Genomic DNA, 6,000 nt, shown 5'->3' on the forward strand with positions numbered 1-6,000 from the left:
TGATCCCAGCTATCTGCCTTGCTGACCCGTGTTTGTGTTTGTATGCGTTTCTAACTGCGGGGCTCTCTGAGCTCGCCGTGGTCGTGCGATCTCAAATCCGCCCACGGCGCCGCAGTGTTACTTGGCCTGGGAAGGGTCCTGTCCAATTCCCTGGCCCTGAGAAACCGTGGGGTAACCCCCCTAGGGGGCCCTCGGGTGAAAACTCAGGGTAGGTGACCCGACCACGAGGCCCTACGTGGGTGCGGGTGCGTGTTTATGTGGGGGAGGTGATGGGGGGCAGTGCGGCGGTGGAAGCCGGGCGGCTCCCTGGCTCGGCCGAGCGGCCCCGTCGCTGTGGCACCACAACCACAGCCTGGTCATGTTGGGTTCATAGTGCAGTGGGGCACACGGTCCACTCCAGCTCCATGTATGGCTTGCCCTGGTACAGATGTTAAATACCTCGTCTGGTATACAGGCCGTGGGATTGATCCCCACCCTGCCACCTGTGTATTTGGAGTTTGCATGTTCTCTCTGGTGGTGTGGATTGTTCTCCAGTTTTTACCTCCACATAAAAAAAAATGTGTTTAAAGAGTGCTATACATTGCTACACATTTCCACTTGAGAAGCCATTTTCATTTTGTTTAATAGTTTATTCTAAACAGCCACTCTCAGTTTAAGCAACTATTCTACTTATTCGCGTATTGATATCACCTGAGGTGGCACTACTTAAGTTGAAGTGCATGCAGCCCAGCAATTGCTTCCTCAATGCTGACAGATGGACCTCCACTCGAGGAGCTCGAGAAAGCCCCTCGAGATAGTTTTGGCCTCCTGTTCCCTGCTGGCCAGACATTGTATAGGAGGTGGGATTACCCACACTGTATCCCACTACACACAAATTGCCCATCGACTGCGCTGTTCCCATTTATACTGCTGAGTGGACAGAGGGAGGGGGAATGAAAAAATATATATTTTAGCAGGTAAGGCTCACTGAGCTATGCAGCTCTTCTTTCAGAAGCAACTTGGCCACATGATAGCTCAACGAAGTGGCTAATTACGTAAAAATGCATAGCAACCAAATACTCCAAACGTGTGTTGATTATAAATGTGGAGGGAAAAACAGGAGGACCCGGAGAAAAATCCAGGTGACCACAGGGATAAGATGCAAACTCCAAATATACAGGTGGCAGGGTCGGGATCGATTCCATGACCTCCTGTATACTAGGCAAGGTAGTTAACATCTCACCACCGTGGTGCCCCATTCTCTGACTCACTCACCCACCCACCCACTCACACACTAACTTATCCACTCAACCTCCTACACTAACTTACCCACCCACCCACCAGCCACTCACCCAAACATCCACCCATTCACCTACTGACTCACACCACTTACTCAAATACCCATCCACTCACACAATGACCCAGCCACTGACTCAGCCACCCACCAACTCACCCACCCAACCCCCATTTAACCACCCAACCACCAACCCACCCATTCACTCACTCATCCACTCACCCACAAAACAAAAACTAAACTGTTTTTATTTTACCAGATAAGGCCTACAGGGCTATATAGATCTTTTTCAAAAGTGACCTTGTTACAAATGACAGGTTAACGATGTCGCTTATCACATACACATGCATTGCAGCCAAATCCTCTGAATGCAATTTTATTCTCAATGCAGAGGGAAAACCCCGTGGACCTGGAGAAAAATCCACGCGACCACGAGGAGAACAAGCACAATCAAATATACTTGCGACAGGGTCGGGATCGAATCGACAACCTCCTGTATACACTAGGTGAGGAAGTTAACATCTCACCCCCGTGGCACCCCATTTTCTGACTCACTCACTAAAACACCCACCCATTCACCGATTCACTCGCACCACTTACTCAAATACCCACCCTCTCACCCATAGCCCATCTACTCACTCATGAACCCTCCGAAACACTCACCCATTCACTCACCGACTCACTCACCCATAAATTCGCATACCCATCTTCTCAACCACTCAGCCAGCCACCCATTCAATCTCGTACCCAATAGAGGTGTGTGTAGGTGTGTGTAAGTGTATAGAGGTGTGTGTGTGTAAGGGTGTGTAAGTGTGTGGAGGTGTGTGCGTCGGTGGTGTGTGTAAGTGTGTGGAGGTGTGTGTGTCGGTGGTGTGTGTGGAGGTGTGTGTGTCGGTGGTGTGTGTAAGTGTCTAGAGGTGTGTGTGTAGGTGTGTGTGAGTGTATATAGGTGTGTGTTTAGGTGTGTGCAAGTGTATAGAGGTGTGTGTGTGAGTGTATAGAGGTGTGTGTTTAGGTGTATAGAGGTGTGTGTGTATTTGTGTGTAAGTGTATAGAGGTCTGTGTAGCTGTGTGTAAGTGTCTAGAGGTGTGTGTAGGTGTGTCAGTGTATAGAGGTGTGTGTAGGTGTGTTTAGGTGTATAGAGGTGTGTGTAGCTGTGTTTAGGTATATAGAGGTGTGTGTGTAGGTGTGTGTGAGTGTATAGAGGTGTGTGTAGGTGTGTTTAGGTGTATAGAGGTGTGTGTAGGTGTGTGTGAGTGTATATAGGTGTGTGTAGGTGTGTGTGAGTGTATATAGGTGTGTGTAGGTGTGTGTGAGTGTATATAGGTGTGTGTAGGTGTGTGTCAGTGTATAGTGGTGTGTGTAGGTGTGTGAGTGTATAGATGTGTGTGTGTTAGTGTGTGTATGTGTATAGAGGTGTGTGTAGGTGTGTCAGTGTATAGAGGTGTGTGTAGGTGTGTGAGTGTATAGATGTGTGTGTGTTAGTGTGTGTAAGTGTATAGAGGTGTGTGTAGGTGTGTAAATGTCTAAAGGTGTGTGTGTGTGTGTGTAGGTGTGTCAGTGTATAGAGGTGTGTGTAGGTGTGTGTAAGTATATAGAGGTGTGTGTAGGTGTGTGAGTAGGTGTGTAAGTGTCTAAAGGTGTGTGTAGGTGTGTGTGTAAGTATATAGAGGTGTGTGTGTGTAAGTGTGTGAAAGTGTAAAGAGGTGTGTGTAAGTGTGTGTAAGCGTATAGAGGTGTGTGTGTAGGTGTGTGTAAGTGTATAGAGGTGTATGTGTAGGTGTGTGTAAGTGTATAGAGGTGTATGTGTAGGTGTGTGTGAGTGTATAGAGGTGTGTGTGTGTAGGTGTGTGTGAGTGTATAGAGGTGTGTTGTGTGTAGGTGTGTGTAAGTGTATAGAGGTGTGTGTAGGTGTGTGTAAGTGTTTAGAGGTGTGTGTAGGTGTGTGTAAGTGTATAGAGGTGTGTGTAGGTGTGTGTAAGTGTATAGAGGTGTGTGTAGGTGTGTGTAAGTGTATAGAGGTGTGTGTAGGTGTGTGTAAGTGTATAGAGGTGTGTGTAGTTGTGTAAGTGTATAGAGGTGTGTGTGTAGTTGTGTAAGTGTATAGAGGTGTGTGTGTAGGTGTGTAAGTGTATAGAGGTGTGTAGGTGTGTGTAAGTGTATAGAGGTGTGTAGGTGTGTGTAAGTGTATAGAGGTGTGTGTGTAGGTGTGTGTAAGTGTACAGAGGTGTGTGTAAGTGTACAGAGGTGTGTGTGTGTAGGTGTGTGTAAGTGTATAGAGGTGTATGTGTAGGTGTGTAAGTGTATAGAGGTGTGTGTGTGTTTGTAGGTGTGTAAGTGTATAGAGGTGTGTGTAGGTGTATAGAGGTGTAGGTGTGTGTGAGTGTATATAGATGTGTGTGTAGGTGTGTGTGTGTGTGAATAGCGGTGTGTTGTGTGTAGGTGTGTGTAAGTGTATAGAGGTGTGTGTAGGTGTGTGTAAGTGTATAGAGGTGTGTTTGTGTAGGTGTGTGTAAGTATATAGAGGTGTGTTTGTGTAGGTGTGTGTAAGTGTATAGAGGTGTATGTAGGTGTGTGTAAGTGTATAGAGGTGTGTGTGTGTAGTTGTGTAAGTGTATAGAGGTGTGTGAGTAGGTGTGTAAGTGTCTAAATGTGTGTGTGTGTAGGTGTGTGTCAGTGTATAGAGGTGTGTGTAGGTGTGTGTAAGTGTCTAGAGGTGTGTGTAGGTGTGTGTAAGTGTCTAAATGTGTGTGTATAGGTGTGTGTCAGTGTATAGAGGTGTGTGTAGGTGTGTGTGAGTGTATAGAGGTGTGTGTAGGTATGTGTAAGTATATAGAGGTGTGTGTGTAAGGGTGTGTAAGTGTGTGGAGGTGTGTGTGTCGGTGGTGTGTGTAAGTGTCTAGAGGTGTGTGTGTGGGTAGGTGTGTGTGAGAGTATAGAGGTGTGTGTGTGTAGGTGTGTGTGAGTGTATATAGGTAGGTGTGTGTAGGTGTGTGTGAGTGTATAGAGGTGTGTGTGTAGGTGTGTGTAAGTGTGTTAGTGTGTGTAAGTGTATAGAGGTGTGTGAGTAGGCGTGTAAGTGTCCAAATGTGTGTAGGTGTGTGTCAGTGTATAGAGGTGTGTGTATGTGTATAGTGGTGTGTGTGTAAGGGTGTGTAAGTGTGTGGAGGTGTGTGTGTCGGTGGTGTGTGTAAGTGTCTAGAGGTGTGTGTGTAGGTGTGTGTGAGTGTATATAGGTGTGTGTAAGTGTATAGAGGTGTGTGTGTGTAGGTGTGTGTAAGTGTGTTAGTGTGTGTAAGTGTATAGAGGTGTGTGTAAGTGTCTAGAGGTGTGTGAGTAGGTGTGTGTCAGTGTATAGAGGTGTGTGTAGGTGTATAGAGGTGTGTGTGTGTAGGGGTGTGTAAGTGTCTAGTGATGTGTGTAGGTGTGTGTGAGCATATAGAGGTGTGTTGTGTGTAGGTGTGTGTAAGTGTATAGAGGTGTGTGTGTAGGTGTGTGTCAGTGTATAGAGGTGTGTGTAGGTGTATAGAGGTGTGTGTGTGTAGGGGTGTGTAAGTGTCTAGAGATGTGTATAGGTGTGTGTAAGTGTATAGAGGTGTGTGTGTGTAGGTGTGTGTAAGTGTATAGAGGTGTGTGTGTAGGTGTGTGTAAGTGTATAGAGGTGTGTGTAAGGGTAGGTGTGTGTGTAGGTGTGTGTGAGTGTATAGAGGTGTGTGTAGGTGTGTGTAAGCGTATAGAGGTGTGTGTAGGTGTGTGTAAGTGTCTAGAGGTGTATGTAGGAGTGTGTAAGCGTATAGAGGTGTGTGTAGGTGTGTGTAGGTGTGTGTAAGTGTATAGAGGTGTGTGTGTGTAAGGGTGTGTAAGTGTGTAGAGGTGTGTGTGTGTAGGTGTGTGTGAGTGTATAGAGGTGTGTGTAGGTGTGTGTGAGTGTATAGAGGTGTGTGTAGGTGTGTGTAAGTATATAGAGGTGTGGGTGTAAGTGTGTGGAGGTGTGTGTGTCGGTGGTGTGTGTAAGTGTCTAGAGGTGTGTCTGTAGGTGTGTGTGAGTGTATAGAGGTGTGTGTGTTAGTGTGTGTAAGTGTATAGAGGTGTGTGTAGGTGTGTGTAAGTGTCTAGAGGTGTGTGAGTAGGCGTGTAAGTGTCCAAATGTGTGTAGGTGTGTGTCAGTGTATAGAGGTGTGTGTATGTGTATAGTGGTGTGTGTGTGTGTAAGGGTGTGTAAGTGTGTGGAGGTGTGTGTGTGTGTCGGTGGTGTGTGTAAGTGTCTAGAGGTGTGTGTGTAGGTGTGTGTGAGTGTATATAGGTGTGTGTAAGTGTATAGAGGTGTGTGTGTGTGTTAGTGTGTGTAAGTGTGTTAGTGTGTGTAAGTGTATAGAGGTGTGTGTAAGTGTCTAGAGGTGTGTGAGTAGGTGTGTAAGTGTCTAGTGATGTGTGTAGGTGTGTGTGAGCATATAGAGGTGTGTTGTGTGTAGGTGTGTGTAAGTGTATAGAGGTGTGTGTGTGTAGGTGTGTGTAAGTGTCTAGAGGTGTATGTAGGAGTGTGTAAGCGTATAGAGGTGTGTGTAGGTGTGTGTAAGTGTATAGAGGTGTGTGTGTAGGTGTGTGTAAGTGTGTAGAGGTGTGTGTGTGTAGGTGTGTGTGAGTGTGTAGAGGTGTGTGAGTAGGCGTGTAAGTGTCCAAATGTGTGTAGGTGTGTGTATGTGTATAGTGGTGTGTGTGTAAGGGT

Source organism: Lampetra planeri, unplaced genomic scaffold (genome assembly GCF_965212315.1).
Source record: "Lampetra planeri unplaced genomic scaffold, kcLamPlan1.2.h2 scaffold_152, whole genome shotgun sequence".
Lineage (NCBI taxonomy): Eukaryota > Metazoa > Chordata > Hyperoartia > Petromyzontiformes > Petromyzontidae > Lampetra > Lampetra planeri.